The 25,200-nt window shown below is 40.0% G+C and overlaps 2 long non-coding RNA genes across 2 annotated transcripts in view; one reads left to right on the top strand and one right to left on the bottom strand.

Annotated features, from left to right (window-relative positions):
* Positions 1–2,716: 2,716 nt before the first annotated feature.
* Positions 2,717–16,605, bottom strand: LOC133244439 (uncharacterized). Its single transcript, XR_009735406.1, has 3 exons — positions 16,395–16,605; positions 15,980–16,090; positions 2,717–2,791 (listed from the first exon to the last, which is right to left on the bottom strand). It is a non-coding gene; the product is annotated as an uncharacterized LOC133244439 (long non-coding RNA).
* Positions 16,081–25,200, top strand: part of LOC133244438 (uncharacterized) — a 134,101-nt gene continuing 124,981 nt past the window's right edge. Inside the window, exon 1 of the long non-coding RNA XR_009735405.1 lies at positions 16,081–16,244. This is a non-coding gene — a long non-coding RNA (uncharacterized LOC133244438). The remainder of the gene's footprint in view (positions 16,245–25,200) is intronic.

Here is a 25,200-nt window from a genome sequence, read left to right as displayed (position 1 = left end):
TTCATGTAAAAGATTATGATTCATCTCAAACTAGTTTTCCTGTATGTTTATCCGGTTGATCCAGCATCGTTTGTTTCCCACTGAATTGCAGTAGTGGCTATGTAGCTAATTGTGCATGCGCGTGCTCAGTCATGTCCAACTCTTTGTGACCCCATGGACCTAGCTCACCAGGCTCCTCTGTCCAAGGGGTTTTACAGGCTCCTTCTCCAGGGGATGTCCTCGACCCAGGGATCAAATACCTAGAAGAGAACTTGAGATAATATTAATTCATAAATAATTTTGGCATGGGAAAGGCTTTTTCTAAAGTTCTTTTCAAACTTCTCAAGCTACTCAAAAACATTTAATACCCCAATTTTTATCTCACATTAAATTTTTATCAATTTTAAAACAATCCAATAAAAAGGACAAAAAGAAAGACAAGAACAGATTGAAAAAATATTTTTTATATATACGACAAAACATCCTTAATATACAAGAAATTACCACAAGTAAACAAAAGATAAATAACCAATAGAATGAATGGGCAAGGGAGACCATGGAGGGGGGGAAATCTTAACAGAAAACAGGCACATGAAAAGATACCCAGCCATATTCATATATTTTAGTTATACAAATTAAAACAAAAATAGTCATTTTTTTCTATTCAATTAAAAATTAAAAGTTTAGATAAGTTCAAGGCTGAAGGGAAATAGGTATTACTATGTACTGCTGTCCATTCTGAAGGAGATCAGCCCTGGGATTTCTTTGGAAGGAATGATGCTAAAGCTGAAACTCCAGTACTTTGGCCACCTCATGTGAAGAGTTGACTCACTGGAAAAGACTCTGATGCTGGGAGGGATTGGGGGCAGGAGAAGAAGGGGATGACAGAGGATGAGATGGCTGGAAGGCATCACCGACTCGATGGACATGAGTCTGAGTGAACTCCGGGAGTTGGTGATGGACAGGGAGGCCTGGCATGCTGCAATTCATGGGGTCGCAAAGAGTTGGACACAACTGAGCGACTGAACTGAACTGAACTGAACTGAATGTACTGCTGATAGTGTAAATGATTAGAAAGCAGGCATTTCACCAGGCATTTCACAATTTTGTTGCAGTATTGCTTTTAATAGTGTAAACGTGCTGAGTTGTGTTTCCCCAAAATTCATTTGTGGAAACTCTAAGCCCTGGAGCCCCTGAATGTGACTGTATTTGGAGATATGACTTTTAAGGAGGTGACTAAGTTAAGATGAGGTTGTTAGGATGGCCCGCGGTCTAATTCAACTGGTGTGCTCGTAAGGAGGAAATTAGGACACCAACAGATGCACAAAGGAAAGAACACAAGAAGAGAGAGGGAGAAAACGGTCATGCACAGCATAAGAAGAGAGACCTCAGAAGAGATCAACCCTCACACACCTTAATCTTGTAATGCTGGCCTCCAAACTGTGAGAAAATAAATTTCTGTTGTTTAAGCTCCCCAGTCTGTGGTATTATGTTATGGCAACCCTAGGAAACTAATACAAACAGTAATTTTCAATGGCTGTAAAAGGAAGAAAATGTCACCAACAGTTATCTCCAAAAAAATGGGATTATAGAGTAGGAAGGATAGAAGGTAGAGAAATTTTGTTTTACCTTATACCTCCCTATTCTGTTAATATTTAAAATATTGAACCTATAATATTACTGTTGTAATAAAGTAGTTAATTTTAAAAAGCAATGGAAATTTTTTATTGTTTCTGTGCATCAGTATTTAAAGAATCAAGAAAAATGCCAAGAAATATATCCTTTGTGAGCATAAAATTTTCTCTTGTCTTACTTAGTTTTGATTTGCCATTTCTTCATGGGCTAGCTTTGAAAATAAATGTAATTCGTTTTGACTCTTTTGTCTGGTTCAATTGCTAATAGTTCAGCAGTATTGTTTTCTGTTGTTTTTCTTTTATAAATCTTTGGGTTTATTTCTTCTTTCAAAACTTGAGAAATCATAATTTCGTGCGCTCAAGAATTGCATCAGAGTATTTAGAAAAACCCCTCAGCTTAAAGTTGAGTTCTTCATTTTTCCAGAAGACATCAACCAATCTACTGTAACATGAAATGAGTAATAACCATGCTGTTGTAATAACCCTCTCTTTTAATTACAATCTAGGAAAAAAGGGTTAGGGATAAATATATGGTAGACAGCACTGTTATTGGGCAATATTCCACTCTAAACACAAGTCTACAGCTCTACTTAAAATCTCCTTAGAAACATGATTCTCAGATAACTAAGGGAATACAAAAATGGTATAGCCACTAATTATTAGTTGACGTTAAATGTTAATATAACTTTATTGCCAACATTTGTTTTCTTTCTTTTTGGATAATATTAGTGAAGTCTAAGTAACTATCTCACTCAGGTTAAAAATATGGTAGTATGAATTAGTAAATAAATGGAAAATGTGACATTTAATTAACCCACTTTAAAATTGTTCAGACGTTCTTTAAGCAGAGCTATTAGAGTAGGAATGGAAAAAATACTGTAGCTGAATGGCGGGAACCTCCTTGGGGCTTAACCCTCCAAGCTTTCTCACAATTGGCTGGCATCATCTATAGCCTTCACTGACATTATAATCCAATTGAATAAGCATTATTTTATGGGCCTCCTATGGGTCTGAAACTTTTGTTAGGTCCTGAAAGCACAACAAAAGAAGTAAATGAAATCTGAAACAGCCAAGGCACCATGGAGAACATTAGGAATCACATACCAGCAGTAGTGTTTGCCTGACTTAAGCAGAGGGGAGGCCATCCTCACTTCAGCCCTTAGTCTCAGCAGTAGGAACTGTAGAGTAAAAGAACAAGATAGGAAATACTACATGACTTGAAGGAAATTGTACAAACTATTATCTTTGGAGAAGGCAATGGCAACCCAATCCTGTGCTCTTGCCTGGAAAATCCCATGGACAGAGGAGGCTGGTAGGCTGCAGTCCATGGGGTCACTAGGAGTCGGACACGACTGGGGGAGCCTGGTGGGCTGCCATCTCTGGGGTTGCACAGAGTCGGACACGACTGAATCGACTTAGCAGCAGTAGCAGCAGCATTTCCTTAAAGGTCCATGTTTAAAATGCCTTAATTACATATAACTTACTCATTTGGTCATTCATTTTGCTCAACAAATACATATTTGGTGCCTATGATATCCTGGGCATTACCGGACCCTGGGAATATAATGGATCAGCACACGGCCCTCCTGACCTTCAGGAGCTCACAGATAAACAGTATTGACAAAAAGTAAATTAATGACTGTGCTGTGTGTTGTGCTTAGTCACTCAGTCGTGTCAGACTCTTTGCGACCCCATGAATTGTAGCTTGCAGGTACCTCTGTCCATGGGATTCTCCAGGCAGCATTATTGAAGTGGGTTGCCATGCCCTCCTCCAGGAGATCTTTCCAACCCAGGGATCAAACCCAAGTCTCCCACATTGCAGGTGGATTCTTTACTGTCTTGAGCCACCAGGGAAACCCAGATTAATGACCAGATCTCCCAAATCCTAAAAAATAGCTAGAGACATCCTAGATTCATGTGCAAACAGGAACTTGGATTCTTGGTCCATTGTTAAAAGACTTGCTGCTGCTGCTGCTAAGTTGCTTCAGTCGTGTTCGACTCTGTTCGACCCCATAGACAGCAGCCCACCAGGCTCCCCGGTCCCTGGTATTCTCCAGGCAAGAACACTGGAGTGGGTTGCCATTTCCTTCTCCAATGCATGAAAGTGAAGAGTGAAAGTGAAGTCGCTCAGTCATATCTGACTCTTTGCGACCCCATGGACTGCAGCCCACCAGGCTCCTCCATCCATGGGATTTTCCAGGCAAGAGTACTGGAGAGGGGTGCCATTGCCTTCTCCAAATTTTGCTTCTATATGTCTCTATATCTGATTTCGACATGTACAGCTGTCAGAGAAGTAATTTTGAATTAACTGACTTCCCCATGCTGTCTTTTCTTTGTGTCCTATAAGTAGAAGCAAAATTATCAGAGACCAGGAAATGGTTTCTAATCTTTGGCTGAAAAGCTAGAAAATCTTAGTTTTATTAGTCACTAGCTTAAAACATTTCAAAAATAAAAGAAAGAAAGAAAGAAAGAAAGAAAACATATGTACCAGCTCACAAATTGCTGTCTTCAAAACATTTTGGGGTTGAGCTATGTTTATGTGTATATGTATGTGTGTATATATATATACGCACACACAATCTCTGTTTAGAGCTTTTTAAATTTAAGAGGAAAATGTAAATTCAGGAAAATCTTCAGGGGAATAGTGAGTATCAGGAGTATGTATCTGTTTGTATTCTTGGTTGAAAATGGATCTTGGGAAGAAAGACATGCATGCTGATATGTTGGTGAGCAAAAAGGATAAGTTCTTTCCTGACAAAGCCACTGGCTTTGTTTGCTGGGCTTCTTTGCAGGGAGGGGAGCAGTGGAGGAGGTTGATTCATTTGTTTGTTTATTTCCTAAGCGACCCCAAACTATGTTTAAAACAGCACCAAAACTCAAGAGCAGGTCTGCACAATTTAGTCAACTTGTAAATGACATTTGTTTGGGAAACTGAAAAACATATCTGCTTTTGATTTAAAACTTTTTGCCAAACAAAATGAAGATGTTTTAAAGTTTATTCTACCCTCCTCAAGAATAAGTCAGTCTTGGAACTGACATTGCTTTTTTAATGCAAAGGTCCCTGTGAGCACTGGTACAGGCACTAATCAATCAGAGGAGAGGCCAGCCTTAAACGACCACATTTAGGCTGAATTAATGATTGTTGTCTGGTCTCCAAGTTGTGTCTGACTCTTTTGCAACCCATGGATTGTAGCCCACCAGGCTCCTCTGTCCATGGGATTTTCCAGGCAAGAATACTAGAATGGGTTGCCATTTCCTTCTCCAGGGGATCAAACCCATGTCTCCTTGTCTCCTGCATTGGCAGGCAGATTCTTTACCACTGAGCCACCAGGGAAGCTGAAATTAATAGTACCTGCTGGTGGTGGTTTAGTAGCTAAGTTGTGTCCAACTCTTTTGCAACCCCATGGACTATAGCCTGCCAGGTTCCTCTGTCCATAGTATTTTCCAGGCAAGAATACTAGAGTGTGGTTGCCATTTGGCTATCTGGTAAAGAATCCACCTGCAATACAGGAAACCCTGGTTCAATTCCTGGGTCTGGAAGATCCCCTGAAGAAGGGATTGGCTACCCACTCTGGTATTCTTGGGCTTCCCTGGTAGCTCAGATGGTAAAGAATCCACCTGCAATGCAGGATACCTGGGTTTGATCCCGAGGTTGGGAAGATCCCCTGGAGGAGGGCATGGCAACCCACTCCAGTATTCTTGCCTGGAAAATCCCATGGACAGAGGAGCCTTGCAGGCTACAGTCCATGGGGTCACAAAGAGTTGGACACAACTGAGCTACTAAGCACAGCACAGCACAGCACAGCACAGCTGGCTATCAGCCCTACCTGTTGAACTTCCTCAATCCATTTCACTGGTTGCCAACATAGTCATGGCCCAAAAAATCTTCATATGAAGTTTAGAACTAAAAACAGATGTAGTAATAGAAGTCACACAAAAAAACAGAAAATAAAAGGACCAGTGCCTCTGATTTAGTTCTGAGATCAAAAATAATGTTATAGAATTATGGCCTATTCATTAAGGAGAATCCTTTTATTAATCCTAAAAATATTCAGGGCACTTCAAACGTATAACCTAGGGCTTGCTAAGTCCCTAAAAATTATGAATATTAGATTTTATTCTAATATTTTTGTTGTTATGTTCTGTTTCTCAAAATCTTTTTATAAATCAGAACTTGTGGGCTTTCCAACACAAATTTCAATGGTGTATGAATATGTTTAGTCTTTTTAATATCAAAAAATACTTTAATCTAGAAAGTGTAGCCCATTGACATCAGGGCCTTAAACTTCTCTTCCGCAAAGACTTACAGTTACAACAGTGTTCATACACAGCGTTTCACTAATTTTCTCAACCTGATAAAGTTAATTGTCCCTGGTCACCATGAAGAAATTTAGGCTCAGAGAACTAAGTGACTTGTCACAAGCACATGTATAGTGAATCGTGGCACAAGGCCTTGAACTCAGCTCTTCTGCCTTTCAGCACACACTGTCTCTTGGATCTGAATGTGCATTGGAAGGACTGATGCTGAAGCTGAAGCAATACTTTGGCCACCTGATGCGAAGAGCTGACTCATTGGGAAAGACCCTGATACTGGGAAGGACTGAGGGCAGAAGAAGGGGATGAGATGGTTGGATGGCATCATTGACTCAATGGACATGTGTGTGTGTGTGTGTGTGTGTGTGAGTTACTCAGTTGTGTCTGACTCTTTGTGACCCCATGGACTGTAACCTGCCAGTCTCCTCTCTCCATGGAATTCTCCATGCAAGAACATGAGTTTGAGCAAACTCCAGGAGAGTGAAGCACAGGGAAGCTTGGCTTGCTGCAGTTCATGGGGACACAACTTAGCAATTGAAAAAAACCAGTCTTTTGTACAGACAGAATGAACTGGGAATATACTTCTGGGCTGTCAGTTCTGAATGGTCAGAAAATCACACAAAAAACTCCTGCTCTTCCTCTCCCCTTGCCCCCACATTTAATATTTTCCATCAAGTAAACATGGCTGTGGAAGCCAGTCTTTGGGGTGAGAATAAGGCAGTGTCCTTAGGGATATTAGCTTGGGTTGGGGGAGCTGGGTTATGGAGACTGGGGGAGGAATTGGTGCCAAGCACACAGTTCTGGTGTCGGCACAGTGACAAGCACAAGTGTGCTCACGTCTTACCTTACACTGGCCCTTTAATTCTCTGCAGCCTGACCCCAGGTCCCTCCAAAGTTTTCTAATGAAAGAATCACTGCCAGTTGCAGTGACTGGCAATGGTTCTGCTGATTTACTTACCTTTCTTTTCCTTTTGGTTCTACTGAAAAAAAAAATATTGCTGGGAGTCCCATCACTGTGGGAATAGATTCAAGACCCTTTGAAAATCTACCTAAGAAAATCTCTGCACAAATTGTTAACAGTGGTCATGCCTGGGAAGATTTTCATTTTTACCACTTTTGTGGTACTGTAATTTTTATGACTACGTATTAGTTTGTGTTAAATAACACAACCAAATATTTTAAAATCTATATATGCTCTATCAACTATACATGGGAAAAAAATCAGTATTTCTGCCTTTTGACATTTCTTATAAAAGTTCTCATTGACGTCTTGTACTGTTACTTTCCTTTTTACAACTTTATGTAACAGAAAAGTTTTAAAGGTAGCACAGGGTGACAGTAACAGTTTACCATCTGAAGTCAACTGACACCAATTTGTGTCCTAGCTCCCTCAATAATCTGCTGTGCAACCTTAGGTAAATCATTCAACCTCTCTGAACCTTGGTTTCCTATAATAGAAGTTGACTAAATAATGCCTACAGGTTCTCCTTCATCATTCATGGATACCTTAATCATTGTTTCTACTGTGTAGCATGTTTGCTAGTAGTCCCTTGGTGTGCATTCTCTTTGTCTGTTATTAAAACTCTCAGCTACAAAAGCTCTTCACCTGTCTTCCCTGCGGTCAATAGAATATGAGCAGAAGTAACGTTTGCAACTTCTGGGTTGCACCTTTAGAAGCAAAAAACAAGTATTTCCTTTGATCCTTCCCCTCTTTCTGCTTGCTGAAAACTGACTGAGGAGATGTGTTGGTAATCCATCTTCCACCACAAGGAGAGAACAATAGGAAGGATGGAGGTAGAAGAAACAGACTTTTCACACTATGACTGCTTTATTATCTATTCTATGAGAGAATATTCTATGAGAGAAAAATACATTTCTATCTTGTTTAATGCACTTTTGATAAGTTGGGCTTCTGTTTTAGTAATTAAATTGGAATTTGTAGTTACAAGAGAAAACCAGCTTTATTCAATTTTCCCCAACTATGTTTCAGTTGGCTTTGCTTTAATTCCCTGGTTGAAAGGTTTCTCCTCTTTTTAGTGGCACTGATAGTCTGTGGGTTTTAACAAACATGTTGTCCCATGGTTGGAAATTGCCATTATAAACTCTAAGCCTATACTAATTATGACTGATAGTTGGCTTGCTCATATGGTTGCTTCGTGGCCAGGTATTTACTTGTGTGCACGTTTTATCAATCCCAAAGAAAGGCAATGCCAAAGAATGCTCAAACTACCACACAATTGCACTCATCTCACATGCTAGTAAAGTAATGCTTAAAATTCTCCAAGCCAGGCTTCAGCAATATGTGAACCGTGAACTTTCTGATGTTCAAGCTGGTTTTAGAAAAGGCAGAGGAACCAGAGATCAAATTATCAACATCCACTGGATTATGGAAAAAGCAAGAGGGTTCCAGAAAAACATCTATTTCTGCTTTCTTGACTATGCCAAAGCCTTTGACTGTGTGGATCACAATAAACTGTGGGAAATTCTGAAAGAGATGGGAATACCAGACCACTTGATCTGCCTCTTGAGAAATTTGTATGCAGGTCAGGAAGCAACAGTTAGAACTGGACATGGAACAACAGGTGGTTCCAAATAGGAAAAGGAGTACATCAAGGCTGTATATTGTCACCCTGCTTATTTAACTTATATGCAGAGTACATCATGAGAAACGCTGGACTGGAAGAAACACAAGCTGGAATCAAGATTGCTGGGAGAAATACAATAACCTCAGATATGCAGATGACACCACCCTTATGGCAGAAACTGAAGAGGAACTCAAAAGCCTCTTGATGAAAGTGAAAGAGGAGAGTGAAAAAGTTGGCTTAAAGCTCAACATTCAGAAAACAATGATCATGGCATCCAGTCCCATCACTTCATGGGAAATAGATGGGGAAACAGTGTCAGACTTTATTTTTCTGGGCTCCAAAATCACTGCAGATGGTGAGTGCAGCCATGAAATTAAAAGACGCTTACTCCTTGGAAGGAAAATTATGACCAACCTAGATAGCATATTGAAAAGCAGAGACATTACTTTGCCAACAAAGGTTCGTCTAGTCAAGGTTATGGTTTTTCCTGTGGTCATGTATGGATGTGAGAGTTGGACTGTGAAGAAGGCTGAGCACCAAAGAATTGATGCTTTTGAACTGTGGTGTTGGAGAAGACTCTTGAGAGTCCCTGGGACTGCAAGGAGATCCAACCAGTCCATTCTGAAGGAGATCAGCCCTGGGATTTCTTTGGAAGGAATGATGCTAAAGCTGAAACTCCAGTACTTTGGCCACCTCATGCGAAGAGTTGACCATTGGAAAAGACTCTGATGCTGGGAGGGATTGGGGGCAGGAGGAGAAGGGGAGGACAGAGGATGAGTTGGCTGGATGGCATCACTGACTCGATGGACGTGAGTCTCAGTGAACTCCGGGAGTTGGTGATGGACAAGGAGGCCTGGCGTGCTGGGATTCATGGGGTCGCAAAGAGTCGGACACGACTGAGCAACTGATCTGATCTGATCTCAGTGACATAATACGAAATATATTTATTTCTTACTCATATAAAATCCAAAACAGATATCTGAGTGGCAGGTGGCTCTCCTTCTAGTGATGATTTGGGACTTCTTTATCTTGTGATTCTGCTATCTTCAAACTATGGCATACCAGGTCAAAATGCTTATTATCACTAAGCCAGAGGAACAGAGAAGAAAACAAAGATTGTATGCCATGGAAGGATGGAAAGTTATTGAGCCAGTCTAAAATTAGCACATATCACTGTTGTTCACATTCTATTAGCTAAAACATGATCATATTTAATTGCAAACAAGACTGAAAAATATTTCAGGGAGAAGAAAAAACGGATTTGATAAATATCAACTCAGTGTCTGCCACAAAAAGCCCTTGACCCATGCTTAGTACCTGGGTTCTGTATCCTTGTCTCTCAGGTTGGTTAACTATACACACTCCTTCTTATATCCTAGTAACTAGTTCTGTTGGCCTTGGAAAGAAGTATAATTAACAGAATTCACTGGGTCTAGACATTAGTACGGAGAAGGCAATGGCACCCCACTCCAGTACTCTTGCCTGGAAAATCCCAGGGACCGGGGAGCCTGGTGGGCTACAGTCCATGGGCTCACTAAGAGTCAGACATGACTAAACGACTTCACTTTCACTTTTCACTTTCATGCATTGGAGAAGGCAATGGCAACCCACTCCAGTGTTCTTGCCTGGAGAATCCCAAAGACAGAGGAGCCTGGTGGGCTGCCATTGGATACAAGTCGGATATGAGTGACGCGACTTAGCAGCAGCAGCAGCAGACATTAGTAAGTTGAATAGGTTAAAGTGTATGTAGCTTGTGGAAAATACTAAAAGGAGCACTTTAGGTTTGATTCCACTTCTAGACTTGGTACCTGCACAGTGGTTAGAGAGAAGGAAGCTGGACTTTCAGGGTTTGTTTGCATTTGAAGGGGGAGGAGGGAAATAATAGTACCAATCATACATTCATCCAATAAATCTTTACTGCATGTCTCCACTCTGCCGGGAAGCAGCACATAGAAAGACTATGGATAGGGACTTTTGTGGTGGTCCAGTGGCTAAGACTCTGCGCTCTTAATGCAGGGGTCAGGTTTGATCGCTGGTCAGGGAACTAGATTCCACATGCTGCAATGAAGATTGAAGATGCTGTGTGCTGGAGCAGCCAAATAAATTGTTTTTAAAAAACAAATAAATAGAAAACAAAGACTATGAATAGTGTTGACATTTGGTACGACATGGAAGGAGTGAATGCTCAAGGGTCTCTTGCCTTCAAAATACCATAATAGTTGCTCATGTGTGGCCTTCCTTGCTGGCTTCATGTTTTTCACCCAGGCTGTGGGGTGTCTATGGAAGGGACTTTCTGTCTCAATGCTGTGTACTTCCTTAAAATGAGAAATTTATCTAATTTGGTTCCTTTCAACTTGTTTAAGAATTATCTTTCACCATGGTGAAACAAGCTAGGACCCACATTTAAAAGAAAAATTCTCTACCAGATGTGCAAAACTTAAGATGTCATGTACAAAAATCTCTGACCTTGACCCCTCATCCCTTCATTCCTCACTTTTCTGTCTCTATCGTATGCATTACCATATTTATACTTCCATTTGAGTCTCTGTGGCTTAAGGCATCATTTGATTTTTTCCAGGTTATAACCTTAGCTCCCTTTCCTGCATAATGCTTTCTTTCAATATGAAACCCTCTCTAGGCAATGTGATTCTGACTTCATATTGTCCACACATCATTCTTCTCCAGACACAAACTAAACTCTCATCTTGGAGGGCAGCTGCTGCTCCCATTGCAGTATCATTGGGGTAAGTTCCAAACATTTTCCACTTCACTCTCTCAGCTTTTATCACTTGTCCAGCATCATGGTATTTGTATTTTTGTCTGCCTGTCAATTCACTCTCCCCACTTCTTCTGGTAACAGAATCCTACATAGGAGTAATCGAATGAACAAATAAGCTTTATGGTCATAATGGACCACATTCCGCAATTTACTTATTTTACCTCTGTGAAGTCTCAGAGAAAAAGAGATAGAAATCATATTATTTCCTTATTGGGTATCCCAATCAGTTATATGCTTCCTTCATTGAAACCAAAACCCGTAAGTGGAAATATAGAACATAGCAGATTTGTTTTATTGGAGAAATGTCCACAATGTTCTATGTGCATGCTATGACTTCAGAGTAAATGATCCTCAACCAGTTTTTCTTTTTCCTACAAAAAGACCACATAAAGTTCACAATATTTTCATTGAGGTAAACCATCTTTGTTCCCTGGGTACTATTGACTGAACAAGGCAAACTTGAGTGTGCTCGATGTGAAGGAAGCCAAGTACTTTGAGAGGACTTGGCAATATCTCTGCCCAACAATGGCACACAGAGAGGAGGAGACAGTGGATCTCAGTCTATATCCTGAATGATGTTGAACAACCCATTCTTGAAAGAATAGGACTAGAGTCAACAGTGACTGCACAACTCCTCAGTCACACCTGCATGTTATTTTTATTGGAACCATCTCTTATTACCAAAAATAATCTACAATTGATTATTCATTACAATCTTAACGAACCTTACTAATACAATTAAAGTTCCCTACTTCTGCCAAAGAAATTATATAATATATATATGTATATATTAAATAGTTTATGGTGGTTTAGAAGCTAAGTCATGTCCAATTTTTGCGACCCCATGGACTGTAGCCTGCCAGGTGCCTCTGTCCATGGAATTCTTCAGGCAAGAATACTGGAGTGGGTTGCCATTTCCTTCACCAGCAAATCTTCCCAACCCAGGAATCGAACCCAGGTCTCCAGCATTGCAGGAAGATGCTTTACCAACCTAGCTACGAAGGAAGCTCTATATAGTTCATATACATACATACATATATACACATATACATAGACATATATATATACACATATACATACATATATGTATGTACACACACATATACATATATTATATAGTTTCATATGTAAAGAAAGAAGATATGATAGGTACTACCTAGATTAAGTTATGTATCGCTTGGGTTACCCAAGATAGTCCTGCTGCTGCTGGTGCTGCTGCTGCTAAGTCACTTCAGTCGTGTCTGACCCTGTGCGACCCCATAGATGGCAGCCCACCAGGCTTCCCCGTCCCAGGGATTCTCCAGGCAAGAACACTGGAGTGGGTTGCCATTTCCTTCTCCAATGCATGAAAGTGAAAAGTGAAAGTGAAGTCGTTCAGCCTGCAGCCTACCAGGCTCTCTATCTGGCGTAATTGTTAACAATGCCCATTTCAATTTCAGAAGTGTTCCAGTATGGTTACTGTAACTATATTAGATCCAAAAGGCATCTTATCTGAGACAGAGGATAACTAGATGTTGAAATGAGGTAGGAATATCAGAAAAGGTGATGTAATTTTCTTGACTGGAAGCTTCTCAAATTTATTATGCAACTGAAGATTCTGGAAAAAAAAAAAAAAAGTGCACCATACCAAAGGTCTAAACAAAGAATTTTGTTTCTGATGCTGCCAGAAATGTATTTTGAAATATGTCCTGGGTAAACTGATGGTCATAGGGATAAAAATCATGAAATCATGTTAAATATGTCTAGAAGTTCCTAATATATGCTTGGATTTTCTTAATATTTAGCCTAATGTCTTTAATGACACCTTTAGCTATGTTTTTGGTTATTGTTTACATCTATTTTCTCAAACCATAGGCAAATGTTAAGAGTCTACTCAGTGTCTCTGAGTCATTCCTTGTTACCTATCATGTTGTCAGCACCCCCCAAGAACAAGTCACAGAGGAAATGCAAGCAAAGCATACCAGGGGTTGAAAACTGAAAATGGAATGCTGTCAATGTCCATAGACTTCTGAGCCAATAGGTTTTGCTAAAACTGTCTTCTTAGGTTTCAGGATCATATCTAGCCTATACAGCCTGTTTTTTGTGTGTGTGTTTCATCTCTCTTGCTTAATTATAAGTTCCTGCCTCCTTAGTTTTTGTGCGTAGACTGATAACTGTCCCCCAATAGTCATTATTTTTTTCCTAGGATAATAGTGCTTACCTCCTGTTTTCCACATTTTTATTGGTAACATGTCTACTTGCTAGAGACTAAGCACATTTGCCAGCCCCTGGAACCCACTCATGGTTATCATACTTAGCAGAAGGTACTCATATAATTTCTACATTGTTTACTTTAAGGAAACTTTTTGCTGTGGACTTGTTTTCTTTTCCCTTCTTGAAAACTGGAAACAAAATATGCCAGCCACCTAGCTTAGAAAATGCAGGTTATGACAGTGCCACCCTAGTGCCTTACCAACAAAGGTCCATCTAGTCAAGGCTATGGTTTTTCCAGTGGTCATGTATGGATGTGAGAGTTGGACTGTGAAGAAAGCTGAGCACCGAAGAATTGATGCTTTTGAACTATGGTGTTGGAGAAGACTCTTGAGAGTCCCTTGGACTGCAAGGAGATACAACCAGTCCATTCTAAAGGAGATCAGTCCTGGGTGTTCATTGGAAGGACTGATGTTAAAGCTCACACTCCAATACTTTGGCCACCTCATGCGAAGAATTGACTCATTGGAAAATGAGTCAATCCCTCCCTGATGCTGGGAGGGATTGGCGGCAGGAGGAGAAGGGGACGACAGAGGATGAGATGGCCAGATGGCATCACCGACTCAATGGACATGAGTTTGTGTAAGCTCCGGGAGTTGGTGATGGACAGGGAGGCCTGGCATGCTGTAATTCATGGGGTCGCAAAGAGTTGGACACAACTGAGCGACTGAACTGAAACTGGATCCCTAGTGTGATCTTTGAATTAGCAGAATCAACATCACCTGGATGCTTTTTAGAAATACATAATCTTGGGCCCCATGCTAGTCCCACTGAACCAGAATCTGCATCTTAGTAAGAACCTCAGGTAGTTTGAATGAACATTAAGACTTGAGAAGTACAGCCTCAGTAGTGGATAATGGGTCAACAGGATGGGAAAAAAAAAAAAATCTAAATCTCAATTATTTTGTAGAGCGAATCTGTCTACTGGCCTGGTCTGCCTGCCTGTAGACTATTACAAGAGAGCACAATATCTTCTTTAAGCCATTGACAACCCACTCCAGTATTCTTGCCTGGAAAAATCCCATCGACAGAGGAACCTGGCCAGCTACAGTCCATGGGGTTGCAAAGAGTCAGATATGACTGAGCATGCATAGACACAAGCCATTGAATTTGGGGGTGTCTTTTTGATCTCTAATCTAACTTATATTCTTTATTGCTTGTAATAGCAAACCTACTTTTTAAACCTCTACCAGAAATTTGTGGAGAAAGAGATGAGAAAGGATAGCTCCTTTCTGAATCTTTGAGAGTACTTCCTCCACCCTTCAGGAGAGAACCTAAATTTAACTCAATCTATGTTGATTTATCTGGGACTGGGAGAGTGGGGAGTGCTCTCACCCCATCCTCTTGAGTATCACTGCACTTTCCAATGATCATTTTTGGTCTCCTTGAGAATGCTGAGTTAAGAAGCTCCATATAAATATTAAATGAACTGAATACACGATGTCTCCGGAGATGGTTTCATCATTTTCTTTTCCAGAAGACCCAAATTCTAACTAACAGAATTAATCAAATAGACCACATTTATTTTAAAGTCCATTAGGGCATGCATGTTTTTGTTTTAATATATAGACTCTTGCCCACTTTTTAATTTAACATCAACCATTTCTTCTTTCTTCCTTCTATCTCTGGTTTGGTAAATGTATTTTCCCGACTTGCAATTCCTGTACGTCAATCCAACAAATGTTTATCCAATACCTTCAAAATGCTAGGCATTATATTAAATGCTAGAAAAATAGTTGTGAATAAGATAAAACAGATCTGGCCATGTACAGCTCACAGTCTAATTAGGCAGAAGACCAATGAACAAGTAATTACACAGCTAAAGAATGTTAAGAAATGGAAAGTACTTAAAATACCTGCAATAATGTTCATTGACTGAATAAATGAAGAAATAAATTAACCATTAACACCTTTTCTCCAAAGCCTCCATGGAGACAAGAGGCACAGTTCCCTTATTTTCAGCTTCTCTCACTGCTTTGGGTTCCTATTGGTCTTTATGCCTGTGAAAGAGAAGTTGGATAATTAACTAGCTAAAAATAAGGGTTTATACTTAATGCCCATGGAAGATGACTGGAAAGGAACTTGGCAAAATGAAAACAGTTGCATTTGGTGGTAAGATTGTGGCTTATTTTATTCTTTTCCTTGTTATTAAAATATTGATTGTACAATACATTAAAACTGAAAATAGAAAGGACATGTTTGTATGTATGTTAACCTTTTTTTTTTTTTTTTCATTTCATAAAGGAAGTGATAGTGCATTTCCTTCACAATACCAATACCTTATTAGGGTCCATTGGGATTGACTAATGTCATTTTCCTTACTTTTTCTGCCTTATGTAAACAAGCCACTGTGACACTAGTTTCTGGTATTTGGTTTACAAAGGTCTATATTGCCAAACAACTCTGTTTTAAATATTATCTTTGCTTCATATTCATACCTGATAGTCTTCTCTGAGGGTACCAATCAAAGGTCAAGACCTTTTTCACAACATCACTGATCTTCCTTGAAAATCCATGGAGAGTGGATAGATCAGATAGTGGAGTGGTAACTGAAGAAATAAAGAGGAAGTTGCTCAGGAGAGAAGATAAAAACATGAGACAAAGGAAACAAACTACTCTTGGATACGGTGCTTCTGAGGCTGGGATTCTTCCCAGAGAAGACCACGCTGTGGATCTACTGCTGCATAAGGAGCCATGCCAAAAGTGAGTGGCTAACAACAACAACAGCAGCCACATTTTTGCCTACAATTCTCCAAATTAGGCAGGATTTGGGCAAGGTGCTCCTCTTTGTCCCGTGTAGTCTTGGCTAGGATGGCTCACCTGGGCTGGAGGATCTCAGATGTTTTCACTTACCTGTCTGGAGCTCCAGCTAGTGTGGCTGAAATGGCCCAGGATGTCTGGGACTGTTTCTCTTCTTATGGCTTCTCTGTTGAGCAGAATAGATGGACTCTTTTATACTGTGTCTCAGAGGGCTCCAAAAAGAATGAAAGTACAAGTTGCAATGCTTCACAAAGCTTGGTGCAATATTACTTCTGTTCCATTCTTTTGGACAAAGCAAGGTCATCCCAGATTTAAGAGAAAGGAAAATAAACTACACTTCTAGAGGAGAGGCCAGCACTCATGTAGGAATAGGAGGGGCTGCTGGTGACCATCTTAGCATGTAATCTATCACACACTCTGTGTCACCCTCAGTAATACCCACTAAACATCCACAACAATCACAAAGATTACAGTGCAGAGGGGAGATTAATGCCAAAATGTTGTGAAGGCATATAAACATGAAGTTTTCCTGCTCATCTTTAAGATTACAACTACTACTACAAATAAAAGGTGTAAAATATGTTAATCTTAACAAATTGTGTTAGCAGTAAGTTGCTCAGTTGTGTCCAACTCTGCAACCCCATGGACCCCATGTAGCCCACCAGGCTCCTCTGTCCATGGGATTCTTCAGGCAGGAATACTGGAGTGGGTTGCCATTCCCTTCTCCAGGGGATTTTCCCGACCCAGGGATCGAACCCAGGTCTCCCGAATGCAGGCAGATTCTTTACTGTCTGAGCCACCAGGGAAACCTGCCAAGTTACAAGTTATCACATAAAATCATTCGATACATCAGCCTGCAATGTTGGCATCATTTCTTAAAACTGAAAACAAAACGAAGCTTGTTTCTTTGTCATATCTTCTCCTTTAGCCTATATTTTATTTGAAACTTACATGTATTTATGTATTTGTTTATCTGGTTTATCTAATTTGTTTTGGTTCAGCATATATATTCTTATAAGGTGTCCTAATTCCATGAGGCAGATATTTAGATAAACAGTTCACGGATATATCGATAGATAAATATTGCAAATATATAAATAGATAAATAAATATGTCATTATTTATTTATCTTAAGTCTGATTGATGGAGGTTAAGTGACTTGATCAATATTACATGTTTAGTGCAAAACAGAACCTAACCTGGTGCTTAACTTTTCTGGACCTGAGAGAGCTAAAATAGTAAACTCCTAATTGTATTTTCTATTTTAGGGTTTCTTAAACCCCTGGGTTATACCAGGCACACATGATTATTAAAGAGAAAACCGAATACCACAACTAGTTTTATAAAGTACTATCTTATTTCAACTTGAGTTTACTTGTTTGTAGGCTTTTTGATGATGGCCATTCTGACTGATGTGAGGTGATATCTCACTGTAGTTTTGATTTGCATTTCTCTAATAACGAGCGATGTTGAGCATCTTTTCATATGTTTGTTAGCCATTTGTATGTCTTCTTTGGAGAAATGTTTGCTTAGGTATTTTTCCCACTTTTTGAACGGATTGTTTGTTTTTCTGGTTTTGACTTGTATGAACTGCTTATATATTTTGGAAGTTAATCCTCTATCAGTTGTTTCCTTTGCTATATTCCCATTCTAAGGGTTGTCTTTTCACTTGGTTAGTTTCCTTTGCTGTGTAAAAGCTTTTAAGTTTAATCAGGTCCCTCTTGTTTATTTTTGTTTTTAATTCTATTACTCTAGGAGGTGGGTCCTGGAGGATCTTGCTTTGATTTGTCATCAAGTATTTTGCCTATGTTTTCCTCTAAGAGTTTTGTAGTTTCTGGTCTTACATTTTAGGTCTTTAATCCATTTTAAGTTTATCTTTGTGACGGTATGAGGGAGTATTCTAATTTCATTCTTTACATGTAGCTGTCCACTTATTGCCACTTATTATAGCACCACTTATTGAAGAGGCTATCTCTGCCCCACTGTATATTCTTGCCTCCTTTGTCAAAAATAAGGTACCCATAGGTGCATGGGTTTATCTCTGGCATCTCTATCTTGTTCCATTTGTATATATTTCTGTTTTTGTGAGTTTACTTGAATTAAATTCAGTAAATACCTATGAAGTGATCACTTTGCCCCAGGTACTGATCTGGGTGCATGGAGCCCTTCAGTGAACAAAACATATTCCTGCCTGTAAGGAACTCACTTTCTAAAAATGCCATCATGTGAACAGGGGGAAAAAAATCATTTTATTGTGAGGAAAAAAGATTTACAAAATGAGATTGTTCAGGAGATTGAACAGGAGCTTATAATGATGATTTTATGGTAGCAACTTTTTTCTTTTTGAAGTTTTTGTCTAAAAGAGTTTAACTCTGGCATTCTCTCCTTGAGGGAGGAATCTGTGTGAGCGTTACCTCTGGCAGTATCTCTCTCAGCCTTGAACTCCTCTGGGCATTCAAATTATAGCAATAATTTTTACATAGACACACAATTCATAACCTAGAGGTTTCTTCATTTCTCGTACTGCTATCCTTTTAGGTAGTCTGAGAAAATAGACTCCAGTGTTTCATGGATGACCTTTTATTTTATTCTTATACTTCACAGTTGAACACAGATATAGACTGAAGTTCAATAAACATCCATTTGAGGCCATGGATCTGCCACTTAGGGGATATCTCCTATCATCTCACAATTTTATTTATCACTGTTTTTCACTCATTATAAAATTAGAAGGGCAAATCCAATAAAATCTCCACATAACAGGACAAATAAAAATTGTTGCCAGCCCAGAAGTACCTCCATTTCAAAGTTCAAATTCTTTCTCATTGTTTGACAAATAAAAGTATAAAATAAGCTCAGAACTGTCACTTTAGGAGTGTCAATGTACAATGTATGTAATTTCACACACTGAAAAGATATAAATATGAAAACTTGAGAACAACTTTTATGAGAACAGCTCAATGTCTCGGAATTTTTAAAAATCAGCAAAGAAGGCCAGACAGATACTATAAAATTACATCTAATAATGCAGAGGAGCACAAAACAAAAGCCAAATAAGAGATATGAAGACTAAGCTGATGGATGGGGCAGGAAACAGGATGTTTTGATGCAGATGATGTACTAGGTGTTTGAAAACATTGAATCTTCCCTACAACACAGTTTTACAGATTAGAATGTTGACTGAAACACATAAGTAGTTAAGAAACTTGCATACTGACACATGATTATAAAGACATACATCTAGTTTATCTAACTTTAAAGCTCAAGCAATTAATATTAAAACTGATTAACAATTCAAAATGCAAAGAATCCAACTGAATATTTTCTAGGTCCTTCTAGTTTTGCATAAGGCTTTGATGAAACAACAAAGGAACTTACTTGGAATTAAAAATACTTGAGTTTGAACCTGGATTCTGCTATTTCCTACTGGCAGCACTGGGAACAAGTCAGTTTCATTTCTTAAAAATTGAAAGATAATATCTACTGCTTATGGACCCTGTAGGCTTAAATATGGAGAAGGCAATGGCAACCCATTCCAGTCTTCTTGCCTGGAGAATCCCATGGACAGCAGAGCCTGGCGAGCTACAGTCCACGGGGTTGCAAAGAGTCAGACATGACTGGGTGACTAACACACACACACACAAACACACAGGCTTAAAAAAGATACATCAAAGAACTGGCAAAGAGAAGGCTCCAGTGAATGAATTACAAGGTGGACATGGCATGATTGTTATTTCCACTCTATCTGAGGCTGGAAACAATAGAAACCATAGTTACCCCAGTCTAGTTCTTACATGCTCACAGGCTCAAGAAGGAGCTTGAAATAGTTTGCTAAATGAGGTTTGGGAATTCTTTGTGGATTTCAATTACCCATCCTCTTGCTGGACCTCATTAGCACGCATAATTGAAAACTGACTCTGTATATAATAAGGACAACTGGAACCTCTAGTTCATAGGCAGTTACTTTGGTGTTACTCATTCCCTACTCTGTCAAAACCCACCAGCAGCCATCCCTCAAACACACAACCTCAGAAGCTGGGGAGAAAGAACCAAAATTCTTCCAGTACGACATTTCCTATGAAGTTAGCCTACATGGAGGTTTCTGTTTCACACCATATTTTTGTAATATGTGGATAAATGGCAGTACATAAAGTCTTACAGACTTTCCTTAGTGCATGCATTTTTTACAGAGGATAGCATTATCGGCAGAGGTGAAAACTGGTTCATAGTAAGTGAGAAAAACCAGATACTACAATGGTTTGTGGCTCTTCTCTGTACATAAATAGATATATTACATATCTACAGTATTAAATGTTCATGGGAAGGGGACAATTAGGGGGAAAAAAGACTGAGAAATGCAGCCTTAGAGAAAAACATTAAGTTCTCTAGCTCAGGTTTTTATTCCAGGAGGAAGACAGGATACTGGACTGTTCTTGGTGCTCCATTCTATGACAGCAATGTCAGGGGTTCCAGTTCATCATGACAGTGGTTAAAGAGAAGGGTTCTGAAGCAGCCTGCTCGGTTTGAAGCAGAGTTCAACCATTCAGAGCTGTGTGATCTTAGCTAATTAGCTAACCCCTCTCTCTCTCTCTTTTTTCTTTTAATTTGTAAAATGACTATTGTAATATATGATACTTACAATTGTATGAGGGATACAAGACCCAGCCTATATTTATAAAGAGTCAGCAGAAGCCACTCCCACCTTTGTGCCCTTTAATCCATATCCTCTAGGTGGCCAAATCCAGGCCACTATAACAGTCTTTTTTAACTTTGAGGATTTTTAAAAATATAAAATACATAGAAATAGAATATAGAAAAGAACAGATGTAATATGTATTTCCACAACATGAAAAGTTAATTTACATTAGCATTTTATCATATTTTTTTTAGTCTTTTTTTAATTCATAAAAATTTTCAATTACACAAGTAATACGTATATACATACTCCATTCTGTCCTTTCTATACCTCCAGACCTATCATTGTGAAGCAAAATTTTTACAAATGCCTACTGCCTGTAAGGTATAATTAAGTGGATTGCCATTACCTCCTCCAGGAGATCTTGACCCAGGGATTGAACATGGGTCTCCTGCATTGCAGGTGGATTTTTTTACTGTCTGAGCCATCTGGAAAGCCACAATTTTCTTAGAGACATTCTTATTTATGTTTTTATTTAGTTTTGGCTGTGCTGAGTCTTCATTGCTATGCAGGCCTTTCTCTGGTTGTGGCGAGCCGGGCTACTCTCCAGTTGCAGTGCTCGGGCTTCTCACTGCAGTGGAGTTTCTTGTTGTGGAGCACGAGCTCTAGGTGCACGGGCTTCAGTACTTGTGGCATGCAGGCTCAGCAGTTGTGGCACATGGCTTTAGTTGCTCTGAAGCATGTGGAATCTTCCCGGACCAGGGATCAGCCCCGTGGTCACTGCATTGGTGGGCAGGTTCTTGTTCACTGTGCCACCAAGGAAGTCTGAGATAGTCTTTCTAAATGGGTAGCTTGAGAGACTAGCCATCCTGCAAAGCATAATTTTCTCCCCAGACAAGGTAAATGTCTTCATTCAGGTTAAAACCCAAGTGACATTTTCTCCATGAATGGAAACAATATTTCTTGGGCACCTACTGTGTGGGAGATGTTTTAAAATTGAGAATAGAACTGTAGCATCAGGGCCCAGAAGTCAGCTTTTCAAATTGAAAATTTGGGTGGTTGGAATGAGTGGATTAAATTGGTCTCCATCCTTGAGGTGGCATTCCAGATGTTTCTCACAGATGGTAATGAATAACCTTCTTCCCCTATTAATAACAGACCCAGTGGCAGAATTTGCAGATGACTCAGTTCTTTTGTCTTTAGCATGTAAATTTCAGCAAAGGGAGATGTGAGCTGCTGGGTTAGGATTAGACCTGGGAACCAAACTGGTTTGCACTGTGGCCCGGTGGCCCGGTAGTGGTGAATTTTGCCCTCACAAATGCTTAGGAGGCAAAGGAGTGAAAGTCTTGAGTCTTGAATGAGGCAGCCCTATGAAGCTGGCATCATCTGGGTTCCTTGCACACTAGGCTGTGACCCAAGGGACTTAAATCTTAAGGAGATAGCAAAGCAGTGTCTGTCCTCAGCTGTGGTTATCTACTTTAAAAATGAAAATAAACATTTTAAATGTTTGGATATAGTCCACTAAATTGTAATTATTAATATTAGTAATGATAATAACAATATTGCCTATCATATATCAAGTGCTTCTCAAAGGTCAGGCCCAGCATTAGGCTACTCTCACAACGGTACTGGAGGAGGAGAATCTGGAGGAGACGTCTCCATGTTACAAGTCAGACCTAGTTATATTCACTCACTCGCTCCCTTACCAACTGAACATTTTCTGAGCCTTTTCTATGTGGTAGGCCCTGTGCTGGTGCCTCAAAGAATTCACCATTTACCACAACGAACAAGGGGAAACCCAATTAACTAAAAGTCCTATTTTAATTTGCTTCCTTGCAATTGGCAGAGAAAAAGGTGGTCCCTAAACCAGACAGGAAATGCTGTATAGTACTGGCTTTTCACCGGAAAAGACCCTAATGAAGAAAAGAAAGATTGAGGGCAGAAGAAGAGGGCGACAAAGGATGTGATGGTTGGATGGTATCACTGCCTCAGTGGGCACATATTTGAGCAAACTCTGGGAGACAGTGAAGGACAAGGAAGCTCGGTGTGCTGCAGAGTCGGATATGACTTAGTGACTGAACACACACTGGTTTTTCAGCACGTGTCAAAAGAAAAAGGTCTCGTTAAATTTGCTTCCACTTCCAAATAAATCCTGAGGTGGGAGGGAATGGCATGGAGAATATATGAAACTAAACAGAGACACCGCAGAGGAGAAGAAAACCCCAGTGTAGTGCTCTTCCCTCTTCTCCAGAGTTCTTTCCCTGGTATCTGACCTAGTGGTAGGTGCTAACCTATCCTAGAACAGTACTTTGTAAAGCACTTACTTGTCTGTCTCCAACAGACTAAATAAATCGTAGTCAGACTCCTAAGAGTCCGAGGGTATCTTATTTTTTTCCCCCAGTACCTGGAGCACTTTCAATAGCTCATTGAATTTGATTAAAATGAACAGATGAATGAATGGATGCACAGGTTTCTCTTGGGCGATTCTCCTGTGCACCTAAGTATGGACACACAGACTTATACAGACGACCAAAAAAAAAAAAAAATCACATAAATTCACATATATTCCCAGAGAGATGGGAACACTGTTCTTACTACTGAAGTCCTCCCTTTGCTGGCCCAGCCATCTCATGGGCTATCTCTTCCATCCGTACTCCTCTCTCAAGGGCAGTTCTACAAGCTCAGTCCTTTTCCACTACCAGCACCATTCAAGCTTCCCTCTGTTAGCCAACACAGAGATAGTGAGCTACCTGACAAGATGACCTAACAGTATGCCTAGAATAAGACTTCAGCAGCTTCTAGAAGTTCTGGTGTTTTGACTCTATATGACCCTAGAAGGGATTTTTGCCCAGCATTTGTTGTCTATTAAGAGAAACTCCTACTTGGGGAAATTTTCATCTGGATGGGAGAGAGAATAGCAGACTCCTGAAAGAGAGGCTCAGATGGGACCCAGATCTGAAGCCTGCTGTGCTCCTCAGTGTTCAGGAGTGTGTTCAGGTAGGTGTGAGGGAGCAGAGGAGCTAACTCTGCAGTGCATCTTTGATGTCCTAGACATTGTGCTAGATGCTTGGATGAGACAGCTTCATCCACACATCATGAAAATGAATGTTGCTATATGGGTGCTATGATTCTCATTTTGCTAATGAGGAAGCTAAGGCTGAGAATGGAAGGAACTTGCCCAAGAGTGATAGTTAAGAACTGACCATCTGAGGAACTATTCAGATTCATAATATTGGGGTCATTAGATAAGTGATAAGTTTTCTTCTGGGTAGCTCGACTGGTAAAGAATAAGCCCGCAATGCAGGAGACCCTGGTTTGATTCCTAGGTCAGGAAGTTCCCCTGGAGAAGGGATAGGCTATTCACTCCAGTGTTCCTGGGCTTCCCTGGTGGCTCAGATGGTAAAGAATCCACCAGCAATGCAGGAGACCTGGGTTTGATCCCTGGGTCTCGAAGATCTCCTGGAGAAAGGAATGGCAACCCATTCCAGTATTCTTGCCTGGAGAATTCCATGGACAGAGGATCCTGGCAAGCTACAGTCCATGGGGCTGCAAAGAGTCAGACACGACTGAGTGACTAAGTATAGCACAGATATTTATTACATACATAAGATACTGTCCTTAGTGGTACTGGGAATTCAAAGATAGAGCATATCCAGTTTTTGACTTTAAAACCTATATATGAGAATATGGGAGAGTAATACAGGTGTATACATCATAATATCTGCAGAAATGCTCTAACAGAAGTATGAGCAAATGTTTTAGAAAGTCAGAAGGAGAAAATATGTCTTAACATGCAGCATTTGAGCTGGGTCTTAAAGGGTGAGTATTTCATTCATATAGGTATATATGAGAGTTCACAGAAAAATTTGACTCAAAACCAATAAGCCCTTGTATGGCTTAATCATGGATGCAAAAGACGACCCCTCCAAAGAGTGTAGAAGATGCAAACCCCAAGATTTAAATTCATCCCCAAAGACAGCCAAAGAGAAAGTAAAGACTCTCATTGCCACAGGCAGTCCCAGCACTAGCAAGGCAATAAGGAAAGCCAGATAAACCCCCTGAGAGCTGGCAATGGTCAGTAAGGTGCCAGCTGCCCCCCAGATTCCTGAATTTCTGTTCAACTGATTACCAATTCCCAGGGCCCCCAACATGCAGGTCCAACAATCTGCACCCCTTGGCAGGTGGAAACTCTAAGAGCAAACAGGCTCTTACTAAACACAACCCAAGGTCTCAGGACACAAAACGGGACACATAGGACACAGC

The sequence above is a fragment of the Bos javanicus genome, chromosome 3 (genome assembly GCF_032452875.1).
Source record: "Bos javanicus breed banteng chromosome 3, ARS-OSU_banteng_1.0, whole genome shotgun sequence".
NCBI classification, from domain to species: Eukaryota; Metazoa; Chordata; class Mammalia; order Artiodactyla; family Bovidae; genus Bos; species Bos javanicus.
This window is presented reverse-complemented; position numbering and strand designations above follow the sequence as displayed.